The sequence below is a fragment of the Triticum urartu genome, chromosome 2A (genome assembly GCF_056163025.1).
Source record: "Triticum urartu cultivar PI428250 chromosome 2A, HENAU_Tu73, whole genome shotgun sequence".
Lineage (NCBI taxonomy): Eukaryota > Viridiplantae > Streptophyta > Magnoliopsida > Poales > Poaceae > Triticum > Triticum urartu.
The window spans coordinates 576,105,826-576,121,758 of record NC_141874.1 but is presented as its reverse complement, the minus strand read 5'-3'; the positions used below and the strand labels follow the sequence as shown (position 1 = coordinate 576,121,758).

At 48.2% G+C, this 15,933-nt stretch overlaps 1 long non-coding RNA gene across 1 annotated transcript; it reads left to right on the top strand.

The window, feature by feature from the left end:
• Positions 1–1,386: 1,386 nt before the first annotated feature.
• LOC125538938 (uncharacterized) lies at positions 1,387–2,925 on the top strand. Its single transcript, XR_007296549.2, has 2 exons — positions 1,387–2,374; positions 2,699–2,925. It is a non-coding gene; the product is annotated as an uncharacterized LOC125538938 (long non-coding RNA).
• The last annotated feature ends 13,008 nt before the right edge of the window (positions 2,926–15,933 follow it).

Below are 15,933 nucleotides of genomic sequence, written 5' to 3'. Positions count from 1 at the left end.
CAATGACACACATATGTGTATTCTGAACCTTACCTTTGACAATTAAAGGCATTTCTGGCGTTTTGGTTGCACTAGCCGATAGCGAACCGCGTCTGTTGCACACATACAAGTGGATCAGCAAAATCAACAACACTACGCAGCACAGGGAAGCAGTGAAACATGTTTCATCTACTTTAAGAAGACAAATTTTCGACCAAAGCTAGGGGCAACACCACGCAACACGGGCCGTCAACTAACAACATCATTTTATCTAAAAAAAACTAACAACATCATCCATCTAGGTTAAGGATACAAAGATGGTAGGGACACGGGGCTCGTGCTCGGGGAGACAAGCTTGGGGCCCGGGCAGGTCGGAGCTTCGGCTCTGGGTAGGCGATGGTGGGCTCGTTCCGGGTGGTTCCCGCGAGCCATGGGGTCCCTCTTCTCATGGGTACGGTGGTTGGTGGCGGTGGTCGGGCCATCGCTACTTTGTCTGACAGATTGGTGCCAGAGGCCACACGCATGGCTTCGTGAGTCCGTGTTCGGCGGCTGCCGCCGGTAGCCACGGGGTTGTGCCCCCCCCCCCCCCCCCCCCCCGGTCCACCTGGACTGGCTGGGCATGGAGGCATGGGCGCCTTCTACTGTGGAGGTGCCAATCCAGACCCTATGGCTAATGCCGGACTCGGCGTCCGATGCACGAAGATGGACTCACGCAAGAGGAGTCGCTATTTGGCGTCATGGTGACGTTAATGGCAAAAAGGTCTATCAAGGTCGCTATTTGGTTAGAAGTTTTTGTACGTCACAACCACAAGCACAGATAGGAGTATGAAATTTCTTTAGTGCACCAGCAGCCGGGAGGCGCACACAGATGAAATCTTGCGGTAATTACATGCAGGTGGACGGTGGCGTTAGTGACCGAGACGGTGGAACGACATTAACTCTGTTCACACTTTTGGCTGCTTTCCACTGGCCTTTCCGGCTGCAAAAACGAGTTCATCAAACAGCAGTTCATTTACTGTCCAAACGGTGCCGAACCGCGTTCATTTAGCTAGACGAAAATAGCAAGTTTTGCATGCCCCGGCCAGCACAATGCAGCTCAGAACTTTTAGTAAATGACTCCACCAGCTAATGCAGAAATTTGCCCAAAGTAGCTCCTCGCGCGCACTGCCCGGTTAGAAAGGTACAGCAGCCTTGGATCCGTATACGCCTGAAAAGTCACGCACTAGCTTGCCATTCCGGGACTACGCCTTTCAAAAGGTTCGGCCAAGCTTTCCTCCTGTGTCCTGGCGAAATTCAACAAATCATAAAAGCAGAATCTTATTCACCCAAAGGTGCGGATCTCAGCGCCCATGAACGGTTCCGATAGCCACCCCTCTAGCTAGTGTGGATAGCAAATCCATCCTCTCTCTCTCTCTCTCTCTCTCTATATATATATATATATATATATGTGTGTGTGTGTGTGAAATTATGGATATCAAAACGTACTGTGGTCACAACCATCGCACGCGTCCACGCGCACGCTGAGATCCGTGCTCAGATTTGCTGGCCTAAAAGTGTGGCGGGATTCTTTGATTTTCTGCGCGCCTCCCGCCTGGTTTTCTTCTGCCACGGTGCAGTCTTTCCTGGCTCGGTCAGAGTGGAAGGCTGGCAGCGTCCCAGCGTGCAGGAGGGGGTCACGAGCGCTACCAAGTGGAACCTCAGCCCGCAACGGAATATTTTCTCGGAACGGATTCCACGATCGAGACCACAGTTGTTGCGCACCCCATCCTTTACTCTGTCTATCTCTTCCTCCTCTGCCTGCTTCCTCCACCTCCAGTCTTCTGGAGCACCAAAGCCACCACGCGAGGCCCCACCATCCTCACGGAGATGAGCCCGACGGACCGGATCCAGCCTCCTCCACCGGGAGCGGCGACAACCTCCACCGGGAGCGGCGACGTGCTCCTTCTCCTCGTCTGTCACCTCCGTCGAGAGCCGCGTGACTGTCGGCTTCGAGGGCGCGGTTGCAGCCCATCCATGGTGTTCGTCTAGTCCCTTGCGACGGACACCACCAAGTCGGCGAGCGTGGGATCCACAAGACACCATGGACTCCCCGTCACAGTCCTGGTGGACCGATGGATGAGGCAGCTAGCCCGAGGCGAGCTGGACGATGTTCCACCATGGTGTAGACAGCCAACACGCGTGTAGACAGCGCCGTTTCACCATGGTGTTCGTCGCCGCCGTCAATGGCCTTCGGCCTCGATCTGCATGTTGGCCGGATACGGCGTGGTGGGGAGGAGGTGAGCTGGTCGTGGTGGGGAGGAGGAGCAGCTGTGGCAAGGAGAGATTGCCACTGGGAATGCAAACCGCAATGGAATCCATCCGCATCGACGTTGTTGAAATAGAAGTTGGCCCTGAGGTGAGCTTACTGCAGTTCTCTTCCCCCGCGTGGCACATCCTTCTTGCAATGTTTTTGATGATCTGTGATCCTGGAGTAACCAGTAGAATTAGATGGTTGGATTCCCACACCTGAATTAGATGGATGCCTAGTAGAATTAGATGGATAGATTCTTACACCTGAATTTTGATTATGTTGCGGTGTTGCCGAGCTTCCCTCTTCTTGCTTTGTTGCTACAAACATAACCTCCTTGTTTTGTACCTTTTTAGAGAGATGTTTTTGCGATGTTTTTAGAGAGATTGTTGTTGTGATATAAAAATTGTTTGACCCATGTTTTTAGTGCAGACAAAAGCACATCCACGGACCATGGCGAAATTTTGCAGACGCTAAACCAGGAGAGTTATAGCTTTTTTTGTCTAAACTTCTCTCTTTTATGTTCACGAGCCTGGATGCTAAATTGTAGATCTAATTGTTTTTGTTTTTTCAGAACGCTTACATCTAATTGTTTGTACAGGACTTTGCAACTCACCTAACCGAACTTTGATATTTACAATATTCGAAAACACTTTTAACTTCTGAAATCGTGATGATTGTGCTCGTGCACTGAGTTTCAATCTTCTGAAAGTTGACTAAATCTCTGATGGACATTTTGAGCTCATTTTTTGGTCATGGCTGAAACAATTTTAACTTCTGATTTAGGTAATTTTGGGGAGATCTAAATCTGAATGAATATTGTAAGTGAAACATTGAAGAAACTGTTATCTGAATGAACCATGTTGACTTTAACCTCAATTGCCCATGTTATGTGAAGGCACGCACATCCTTTTAGATCTACACACATCTTCTCTGAATATGATGCAAGTTATTTGACTATGATGCACTTGTACTTCACAAATGACTAGTGCTGAATTTCATCAACGGAACTTTCTGTGACGATTTCTGGATCTTGGATTAATTTTTTTTATCGGTGTGCCATGGTCTTGGCCTCGGTTACGAGATTTTAACTGCTCTGGCTACCGGACGTCGCATGGGAGAGAATGACACACTGCGTAAAGCCACACACAGAAAGGTTGAGACTGCATTTTCCTAAGCATGTGTCCATTTGCACCCAAACGGATATACGCGGACGATTTGAGATTGTGTATTACAATTTTCCTAAGCAAAACTCAAATGGTTGGTCGTTCCTAGCCTTGTCATCGCCGCTCCGAATGCACTTTTTAGAGCCAGCTTGTGAATCTTTGCCGTTGTTCAGAGACGCGGCCACACACACAGAAGCCTTCTCCTACCTCGCACCTGTGGAGCCTTCTGCCTCAAGTCTTTTCAATCTTCTCTGAAAAAACTCTCTTCAATCCTTCCATGTGAAATATTTTGAAGATTCAGTTCCTTCAGTTTTGTTAAAGCAACTCATACAAGTGATGCGTCATATGCATCGGTCCCACCCATCAGACAACCTCCTTTCTCCTACTTGAGAAATGAAACGGTGTGGAGCATGTCAGATGAATGAATTTTTTGTGCGGTGTGTACCAACTCTCTGATATGCTTATCCACTCCAACTCCAAGCCATGGCTCCTCTCTCCAAAATATCCACCGACTGGATCCAGCCGGCGGCGCTGCGCTCCTGCCCATCCCTCCCCAGTACTACTGTCATCTTCTTCCCAAGCTCCACCATCGCTGTCCTCTACACGCAAGCGCTCGCTTCACCACACACACGCGGGAGGCCGAGCCTACCCAGCCAGGACACGATGGAGAAGCAGCACGCCGCCCTAGCATCCTCCGTGCCAGCGGGCCATTGCATCGAGCGATGGCGACCACCGCCGTCGTCCCGGGATCGATCCATGTGTGGAGCATGGGCAACAAGGGTCATCAGATGCGTCATGATCCAGGGCATGAGTTCTTCAATCCGCCCTACCCTACCAAGATTTGTAGCTGGAGTATTAGCTGGAGTTTGAGGAGGAGGTGACCTGCAGGAGGAAGCAAAGGTCTTCACGGGCAGGAGTACTCGCCGTCGTGCTCTGCTCCTTTGCTTCGAGCACGAGGCTGCAGCCTCTACGTTGATGTCGTCCTGCCGCTCCTGAGCAACCTCCGATGAAGAGGCAGGGGATAGGGGCATGTTACCCATGGAGGCCAAGACCTATACCAATAAAATATCACAGAAACTGCATATGTGCATGTTTGGAACCGTATTATGTTTTAAATTGCGCAGTTACGGTTCCAGAATTTTATACCTAGCGGTTGCGAGGAATAGAATATCCTAGGATAGCATTAAAAAGAAGAAAATGTCTCGGGCGAGATAAAACGGGCTCCATTACGTGTGTGACAACAAAAGGTCCGGAACCATTCGCTGGTGGCACGTGAGCTAGGTATGGACCAGCCTGCCTGATGGGAACAGTGGCGGTCAGCCTTTGGTCAGGGTATGATAGTGTTTGAGATGTGAAATAAATCACTGCAAGAGAGAGAAAAGGTACCTGACCCCACTAACGGTTCGAATCTTGATGCAGCTCGCAAAGGTTCTGATAGTTATTACCCGAGTACGTTCTGATAGTCATTATCAGTACATCCTACGCAGGTGAGTTAGGATGCACTTGATCTCAGGAAGGTATCTATCCTTCAAACCAGAGGAGTGCTTCAAACTAACAACAGTACATAATATCCAACAAAAAAAGGTCGTGCTACAGCAGCGGAATACATGGCTCAGTCTAGATATCAGCACGAATCAAGTTGTGCATATTTGCTGTTGGCATGAACCACATCGCCGCATGTCGGGTTTGCAAAAGCCATCCATCGCATGGAAGCTTGATGCCTTTCACACACTGAAAATTATCTGGCAACAAGCTGTGTTGACGAATCTCTGGATATGGTGATTCATGAAACCCATGGTATGATGTGTAAACACAGCCCCCCCTCGCGAATGGAAGTTGCATAGCACAGTAATCATCGCCGGTGATATGATCGGTGATTGGTTGGATGATCGGATAATTGAGCCCGAGGAACAAGGAGTGGTTGCCGAGGCTGTAAACCCGCCTCCAGTTGAATACGCCTGGCCCAACGGAGCTGGGATCTTTCTCGAACACGAAGCAGCCATAGCCATCAATGTCACGAACGCCCCACACATTTTGTACTGCATGTGGTTTGATATGGTTTGGTCAATTTGATACGTGCGAATGAGCATCAAATGACCGCCGTCAGCTGAACGAGCGATAAACCACCACCCATCGGCTGGTATGATTCCAGGTCCTGGAATCATGAAGGCCAGCGCATTTGCGTCTGCTGCAACAATTCAAATTGGAGACCAAAAGGACAAAAATAAACAATCATGTTTAGAGTATGTGTGGAACTAAGATTATTATAACAGTGACACATATCATAGACAGAGAATTGCAATGCCGTGGTCATAATCATACCCCAAGTTAAAAAAATAAGCCAATGGCTTTCATATTCTAGCAATATGTCATGGTTCAAACATCATTTAATAATGAGAGGAAAACAGCTATGACATCGCCTACTCATATTCTACCATAGCACTTACTACTACTGTTCTCATATCAACTCTAAGCAATAACATGCGTTGTTATAAAAATCTTGTAAACGAGAGTAACATATAGCAATCATGATGTTATGCTCATAATATGTATTCTAACAATCATTAGATGCCAATTGTTCTCATATCAACTCTAACAATAACATGTGTGGTCATAAAAATCTAGGAAATGAGAGGAACATATAGCAATGATGTGGTTATAGACATGCTATGCATTCTAAATTTGTAACAAATGAACAGGCAGTCGTATTCATAAGGTAAAGATGAGATGAGATAGAACAATTACACGATGATAGATTCCACCAATATAGGTAGCCAATCTGTGCGTCGACCGCGTAAACGATGCCATCGTGCACTATAGCATCAGACAGAAATGTTTCCTCAACAGGATTGATGATGAGCCATAACCATGTATGGCGACCGGATTCCAGATAGACTAATCCCTTGTTGAACAAGGCAATGAGCTTGTAATCCATGTAGTCTTCTGATGGTGTGGGCACTTCGCGGATTACAACTTTCTGCAAACAGAGGTCGAGCCAAAAGCTTGACGCGTCTCGTGCGTAGTAGGCAGGAGTGTCCGGCAGGCCGCGAGGCTCGATGGCGGCGATATCCAACGATGGAAGGGTGATCTCTCGCTAGGTGTAGATATCCACGAGACGCCATGGACTACCGGTGTGGTGGATGAGGACGATCCAGTTGGCCTTCATGCCCGCCCAGTAGTGACCGCGCATGAAGGACAGGTGGACGGGTAGTGGTAGCATGCCGAGGGGCACCACGGCAACCTCCGTAGGATCGTCAAGTCGGTGTCTGGGCCACCTGCGAGGATCGGGCATCAGCAAGCAGGGTGCCTTGAAAAGAGCCGTCCGGTTGCAGACGAGTAGACGGTACAAAGACACTGAGCATGCGGCCAGACGGACGGTGCTGAGTAGGTCCATACGACTACAGATCTGATCCAAGAGAACATCGGGGAGGGAATTCCAATCGCGGCTCTGCGTGTCAGTCGGTTCTGCCATTGGGGTTTTCGGTGCCTGCGAGCCAGCGGGGAAGTGGATTCGGGCGGGCGAGCGAAGAAGCTTCTCCTCGTGTGGCCGAGCAGTGAGCCGGGGGACATGGTACGCGCGAGCTACCAAGGAAGATGGCGTGGGCGGGCGAGCAGTGAGCGGGGGTAAATGGTGTGCGGCCGACGATGGGGAAGAGAGGAGGAAGAAGAAGAGAGGAGGAAGAAGAATAGTTGAATAGTTCTCTCTGACCGAGATGTACACATGGACGCACGCAACACTCACGCACCCATGCGGCACATAGCACACGACGCAACACACACGCTCACGCTCAAGTGCTCAACCTACTCCCTACGTCCGTGAAAGATTGTACATTTAGAGATTTACACATTGACCAGGGCATAATTAACGCCCAGAAGTAGCAGACTTATGTGTGCATGCGATCATTGAGATAAGAAGATTAAATGAAGGTCGTTGCATGCTGTAATTAATGATAGACATGTAGCCTATACCTACAGCACAAGTTGGTGCATTAGTCAATCAATATCGATTTAGATTAAAGGCTAAATGCATTGGAAGTGTAGATGTACATCATGTAGTACACTCTTTGTTGGAAGACCGAGGGAGGACACGTGCATGCACTAACATACACAGCCAGGGCGGTTCACGCGCAAGGGTTGGACTCGTGTCGCGCCTGCGTAAAGTTTTGTTTAACTGATTTCTTTGCTCTGCCAACTGACAGGTGGGACCCAGAAACCAGGTGACAATTTAACCAGTCAACAAAGTGCCACGTCGACTATGTGGCCGGTCAGTAGGGTGCAATACGGTGCTCTACGATGAGCTAGTGATCGCATAATCGCCGCAAAACTATATATAGTGACCGTAAAGAGCGTACTGTTACATACGTTGACCGCCAGTGTATTTTTCTCGTTTCAAATTAAGCCATATTAATCGGAAAGGACGTAATATGGACTACTACTACTAGTACTAGCACTGCTTTGATGTGTCCCGTCAACTCGCCGAACGAAGAGAAGCTTGCTTACTATGCCTCTCCCTCGCCCACGCGCGTGGTGGTTCGCAGGACAAGGAGAGGGTTTTGACTACAACGCCCTCTCCCTCTCCCTCTCCCTCGCCCTCGCCCTCGCCCTTGCGGTGGACGTGCAACAGTTCAATCGGTGTCAGATTGCCAGAAGCATATTGTACTGTAGTATCATCATTGTTGGACCTTCCGAAGAGGCGAAGAGCCAAGTGCAAGGTTCACACGAGTACGAACTGTTGAACCTCCCGAAGAGGCAAAGAGCCAAGCGCAAGGTTTTATAGGAGTTGTCGTCCTAGTAGGAGTGTACTAGTACAACTATAGCGAACGATGCTACTGTATGATGCCGCCACGTCACGTATATCCAAAGTTGTGCCACCTTTTTTTCTCAAAGAGCATGTTGGAGCCCGTGCAACAACCACACAAGTTGCACGTACACATAAGACATTTACTAGTAATAAATTCTAAAGGACAAATGCCAGTATGCCACACAAGTTCATCTCCAACTCATGTGATAAATTTGTGCACGACTAGTCTACATATATTCACAGCGCTACCGTTCACAATTACCGTACTCCACTTACACGTTATAGATGGGCTACATGTCCTCCTCCAGGTTCCAGTCCTAGGTGTTCTTCATGGATGGCACGATCCATAGCGGTGGGCAATGGGAATTATTGTCGCAGTTTTCTAGTCCGGTTCCATACGATGGAGACTCACCCAAGCTGAAGCGGCATAAATCAGGGATAGCGTGTCCCAGCATGTCGTTCATCCGGCGGTGCGCACTGAAGACACAAGCATGCTTCATGAACGGCGGGCCTTTCGTGTCGTGCACAGAAGGTGGCATCCGCTTCACAATGGGGTAGCTGTCCCCGATGAAAAGCGAGTACTCTCCAAGAGTGTTCCTCGGCACCCACGTAGCATCACGGGGGTCGAACTCGGCGCCGTTCATCTGGTACACGTGGCATCCCAGATCTGGACACATGGTGACGTACATAGTCAAGGTCCATGCATAATAATGTTGTGCTCAAATGTGGCGGTCAGTAATACTGTGCAGCAAATAGTACTACTCTGGTATAGGGGAAGTAAAATAACCGGCTTATTATATATAGCCACTCTTGGCTACATGGATGAGATAGTAAGACATGGAAAAACAAAAATGGTGGCAGCTAGTGGGTTTAAGTCTTCAAGGGCCTAGCTAGCTATACGCGTCCTCCAAGGTAAAAAGTACTCCTACTAGTACTACAAAGTATAGTACTAGTACAACAATGAAAGAGAAGGCGAGAGGGTTAAAAAATGGAATACCTGGGTAGATGGTGACGGTCCGATCGTGGTAGATTATGTGACCATGTTGCACATCACTGGTACCATGGGTAACGACTGCTAAGATAGTTCATCCCAATATGCCAAAGTCAGCTACAAGGTTCTAGGTTAGACCGAATCGCGGATGCAAATGCACATCCAGGATCGGCGATCTTATTTTGATCGAGGGATGACTGGTCCCTGCAAAATAATGGAGTACCGTTAGGGATGCAAATAATGGTTTGTGCATTCCGTTTGTAATCCCCCGTACCATAGGATGTCAACCAGATGAAACAAGTCCCCTGGCTTGTCACCGCGAAGATGCAGCCTAGATGGCGCACGGCGTCTTCGAACGTGTAGGGGTACAAATCTGCCGCCACCAACATGCGCCAGCCTCTGCCGTTACTGCCTCCTGCATTGATGGCAATCCTTATGTCGAACACCGCGATGAGATAGTAATCGTCGTAGCCGCATCGCTTTGTCGGCGGGTCCGCAATTGCTATCTTCTTCAATCTCATGTAGTCATCATCATACGTATTCTTGCCCAGCCAGTCCGGAAGGCCGATCCCAATGGTGGAGAAGGGGTCTACCGGAACGGCCGCACTGCTGTGGATGTTGTGCAAAATGATGGTGGTATCCGGCCGGAGGTATGCAAGCCAATCTTCGTTGGCACCGACCCAGACCAATATATAAGACGGTGGGCAGCGGAGAAATTACGGGATGGAAATGGAATAACTAAGTACTACATGATCAAACTCCATTACTGACCTGCTCATCGGACAAAATCCGACTACCTCTCAACGTCGGCAACTCTAGCGGAGTCAACGTGCAACCATGGCCAGGGAGCGGAGGACTGTTCGAAGGATTGTCCCATAGAAGAACCTTCTCCTCGAGGATGCATGGAAGACCAACAAGCATGGCCTGTTTAAGCAGCGTCTTGAAAAAGTTGGTGCAGGAAGCACCGAGTCTTGCGGCGGTGAGGACGTCGGAGCGGCGTGCAATTTCTCCCACAGGATCATCGTCCAAGGTCTCCCAGCCCCGACGAGGAGGAGAACCGCCTGGCGAATCCATGGGAGCAGCGACGAACTGCCTTCTCTTCGGGGGGAGGGGAACTGGCGAGGAGGAGATAAGAGCGTAGTAACCGCAGGGCCACGTCCCTTCCAACTGTAGATCGTTCCTCAGTGAAGGGGTGAGGCTATTATTTACTACTAGTACTCCCTCTGATTCTTTTTACTTTGCGCATAAGAGCAGACCCGGATACCAAGGCAGGGGCTCGCTGCATGCTTTCTGAACGAAAATACCCCGGGCGTATGGATGGGAGGAGTTAGCAGATATAAATGCCCCATGCAGCCCATTGGCTGTCTGCCTGCGTTCTCCTCTCTGCATGCTGCATGGATGTCTCCCTCTCTCTCACATGACTGCATGCGGTGGCGCTGGCCTATGAGAAGCTCGCGTGGAGATAGCAATCTTCTCTCCAGAAGAGATTTTTTTGAAAGAAAGGGATTATGGAACTTTATGGGATTGCATTATACTGTAAATAATAGCACTAGTAAGAAATTTCGGGCACTAGGTAGTAGTTTTTGGCGTGGATTAAGAAATTTTGGGTATGTTTTTGCCATTTTTTGTACACGCCAACTAGTGTCAAAAAATGTCTTACATTATGTGACGGAGGAGTACGTACTCGTACTGTAGCAGTACTAGTACTACTTTTCTCAACTAGTAGTGCGATGTACTGTACTTCTAGTCTAGTCTAGTATAGTGCACCAGTTTTGAACTCTTGAATCTCAGGGCCAAGGAGCTACAGTTGGAAGTGGAGGGTACTACCGTTCTCTAGAACCATCGCTGTACTATCAATGCAGGGGAAGTACACCTGCGTAGTGGCCTAGTGGGTACTCTCGGTGCTCTATTCAGCCGCTCCTCTCACGTAGCTGGCCTACTCAGCCGCTCCTCTCACGCACACACTAGCAGCCTGTTTATCAGCGACGGTTACTGCGGGGGCAGAACATTTGAGTTATTTGATACAGCAAGACTAGGCTTTTCGCTTCCATTTGTGGAGGTGTAATGGATCTCGTCGAACTTTGTTAGTAGTTCCTTCTTTATGAATGAGATGAAGCAAAGCTTTTGCCTCCATTTCAAAAAAAACACGGCAAGAGGAATTTCTTTTATAGTAGAGCCGATAATGGAGTGAAGTCCATGCATGCAACGCCACAAGCTACAGAGTAGTAGTAGAGCACTTTACGTACAGAGCCATATTGCACAGTTCCCAATGCCCCGCCAGGCTTTTCCAGCTCCTCGGGCTTAATTGGGAGGCGCTAGTTTAAATATGCTACTAGCTGGAAGCTGCAAGCGAGGTGCGGCTCGGGCGAGCACGCGAGCCACGGGATGCTGGGAAGGAAAACCCGTTCACGTGGCTAGGCTGTCCAGTGCACCCAGATTAGGGGGCCGCACGTCCGTTTTACTTCAAAACTCAAACTACCCGTGTAAAATATTGGCTCGCATCGAAGTGTAGAAGTACTAATTTTAAAAAAAGGCCGCCGTGCGTTCGGCCAGGATCGAACCCACAAAACGAGGTATACACTCCCGCGACCACTAGTAGTACCCGTTGGAGTACAACGCAACCTAGAATCGCCTTTTGTCGCTAGTAGTACGTACATTCTTCCTTACAAGAAACCCCTAAGAGCATGGTTAATAGTATAGCCAGCTGCTGGCTATAAGCCAGTGCCATGTCATCTACAGCCCATCTTATAGCCAACATGTAGTAGTCGTTTATTTCTTATAGCCCGCTGACTCAGCTCTATTGTACTTGCTCTAATAATGCAAGAAACCACTAAAATGCCAAGAAACTACTACCACTTGCATACGTGGCAGACTTAAGATAAGACTACCTTATCAACCATTGTACATGCTCTTACCAACAAAGATCCTCGAGTGACCTCCTACCTTCGGCCCGTCCACCTAGTCATCCTCGGCCATGGGACGCAGCTACCGCCGCCGGCTGAAGGCGAGGTCAAAACCGCCGGCAGTGCGGAGCCCATGTTGCGGCAGCCCGGATGCCAGCTCCGTCGGCGCTCGCGGCCGCTAGCTAGCCAAGATAGCTCCGTCTAGCTGCTTGTCTGCAAGGTTTGCTAGCTAGATTGGCAAGGCAGCGCGGCGGATTGCTCGCGTGCGCCGCACTAAGGCTAGCCATCTGGCTCGAGCGAAGGCCAGCGTGGCGGCTTGCTCGCTCGTGAGTCACTCTCGGGCCAGCCTGCCAACCCGTGCGGAGGCCAGCGCGGCGTCCGGTCCGTCCGGCGAAGCGGCGGCCAACTCGCTCATCACCGGCGCCACCGACGAACACGCATCAGTATTGTTTGAAGTAATGTTTAGGAAAAATAATGATTTGAGGGGAAATAACAGGATAGAAGGTCAGATGTGGGTCCCTCGTGTCAACGGTCAAACAAAATGTGTTGGTTTAAGCTGCCTCGTCAGCACGGACATGTGGGGCAACCCTGTCATAAATGGGTTTAAACGAACCTAATCGGTAGGAGTACTAGGTAGTTTTTGGCGTGGATTAAGAAATTTTGGGTATGTTTTTGCTATTTTTTGTACAATAGATTCCTCCTAGGGCTGGTTGAAAGTGGTAGTTTTTTGTTAAATACTCTACATATTGTAAGTAGGAGTGAAAGTTAAGCTTTGGAAGCCAATAAGCAAGGCTAGTTACATAGTGCATATGTGTACATGATTGAAAGTAAATATCAAACCATGAGTGACTAATATCTTGATGGAAAACTCGAAATTATGGAATACTAGGAAAAGAAATGCATGGTTGGAAATACTAGCAATGTTCATGTCTGTTGCAACGAATCATAATTAGAATAATACTTATTCACAAACTTGGTACAAAACACTCTAATTTTGATATACATATGTCACTAGAGATATATTATGTTTCAATTAGAATATATTCCTTGGGCTGTTTTGGTGAGGTCAGGGAGGGATGTGGTTGGTTTTAAGATACTAATTATGGGTTTTTCTGCAAATTGGTAGTGTAACGCCCTCGATGCGGCTATATCTCCCACGTGTCGAAGCACGACTTAGAGGCATAACCGCATTGAATGCAATGTCGCAAGCGCAAACAACCCATGTAATACAATAAGGGAAAACACACATAGTTGGCTTACAATCGCCACTTCACACAAATACATGAATAAAGCATTACATCATCCAAATACAATCAGGGCCCGACTACGGAGCCAAAATAAACGAAGACTACCCCAAATGCTACACAGATCCCCGATCGTCCCGACTGGGCTCCACTACTAATCAACTAGAACGAAACAACACAAAGGACAAGATCTTCATCGAGCTCCTCCTTGAGCTTGTTTGCGTCACCTGCTCGGTAACATCGGCACCTGCAAACTGGTTTTGGAAGTATCTGTGAGTCACGGGGACTCAGCAATCTCGCACCCTCGCGATCAAGACTATTTAAGCTTATGGGTAAGGTAAAAGGTATGAGGTGGAGCTGCAGCAAGTGACTAGCATATATGGTGGCTAACATACGCAAATGAGAGCGAGAAGAGAAGGCAAAGCACGGTCGATAAAAGTATGATCAAGAAGTGATCCTAGAACAACCTACGTCAAGCATAACTCCAACACCGTGTTCACTTCCCGGACTCCGCCGGAAAGAGACCATCACGGGTACACACGCAGTTGATTCATTTTAATTAAGTTAAGGTTCAAGTTATCTACAACCGGACATTAACAAATTTCCATCTGCCCATAACCACGGGCACGGCTTTCGAAAGTTCAAATCCCTGCAGGGGAGTCCCAACTTAGCCCATGACAAGCTCTCACGGTCAACGAAGGATATACCTTCTCCCGAGACATTCCGATCAGACTCGGTATCCCAGTTCTACAAGACAACTTTGACAAGTTAAAACAAATCCAGCAACACCGCCCGAATGTGCCGACAAATCCCGATAGGAGCTGCACATATCTCGTTCTCAGGGCACACTCAGATTGTCTAAACTTCTGGTAGGCCAGCCCAGAGTTGCCCCTGGTGGCCACCGGCGGCTGACGAGGTGGACCAACACTCAGAGGAGCACTGGCCCGGGGGGGGGGGGTTAAAATAATGATGACCCTCGAGAGCACGACTCCCAAGGGAAAAGAAAAGGCTAGGTGGCGAATGGTAAAACCAATGTTGGGCATTGCTGGAAGAGTCTTATTCAAGGCGAACTGTCAAGGGGTTCCCATTATTACCCAACCGCGTAAGGAACGCAAAATCCAGGAACATAACACCGATATGACGGAAACTAGGGCGGCAAGAGTGGAACAAAACACCAGGCATAAGGCCGAGCCTTCCACCCTTTACCAAGTATATAGATGCATTAATTAAATAAGTTATATTGTGATATCCCAACAAGTAAACATGTTCCAACAAGGAACAACATCTCCATGTTCCAACAAGGAACAAACTTCAATCTTCACCTGCAACTAACAACGCTATAAGAGGGGCTGAGCAAAGCGGTAACATAGCCAAACAACGGTTTGCTAGGACAAGGTGGGTTAGAGGTTTGACATGGTAATTTGGGAGGCATGATAAGCAAGTGGTAGGCATCGTAGCATAGGCATAGCAAAAGAGCGAGCAACTAGCAACCAAAGATAGAAGTGATTTTGAGGGTATGATCATCTTGCCTGAGATCCCACAAGGAAGAAGAACGAGTCCATGAAGAAGATAAATGGACGTAGACGAACGGGTCCTCACAAACGCGACGTTATAGGAACCAACCCGAAGAAGCAACACCGGAAAGAAGCACACAACATAGTAAGCAACCAACACATAATCATGGCATGATGCACAACAAGTATGATGCATGTCCGGTTTAATGAGGCATGGCATGGCAAAGTGCACAAGCAATCCTACAAATTAAATGGAGCTCAATATGCAACGAGTTGCATATTGACGGAACACCACATCAATTATTTAGGTATGAATTAAAGCATTTTAACATGGCATAGGTACTCAACAATATTAAATGTTGTTAAACATGGCAAGAGGTGAGGTATAACAAAACTACACCATCTAAACAATTTAAATGGGGCCGGATATAACAAATAACGAATCCGGTAAATCTCCATATGCATATATTAGGTTTGGTACTGTTCTGCCCTAAACCATATTTTATAGTTATTAAACATGCAAGATGATGCCACCATGTTAAACTAGGCAAAATTCTACCCCATTTACATATAAAGTTTATTAAATTCGGTGTTACGGTTATTTAGGTATGAATTAAAGCATTTTAACATGGCATAGGAGCAAATTTAGACAAACATCATTTTAAATATTTTAAACATGGATGAAAACGACCAAATTATTAAACTAGATGAAAAACTAAGCAAGTTTCATATTAAGTTTGTTTTAACCCGATGCACGGATGGGGAGTTATAAAATGCATGCTGTTTAGGGGCTATACTATAAAACTGGCAAAACTCTGGGAAAATAGACAAATTCGCAGCAGGGAAAAAAATAGTCACGGGCCGAAACTACCTAGCCCAAACAAACACAGGAGAGAGGCTGTGCCCTGCAAACATGGCCAAGGCCCGGTTCGGTGCTGGGCTGGATGCGGTAGGCGGCTGGGCCGGTCGCTGCACGCTGAGGAGGCTCGCTGGGCCTTGTGCAAGGAGGCCCAGGAGCGGGCGAGGTGGAGATCCAGCGGGAGCCGAT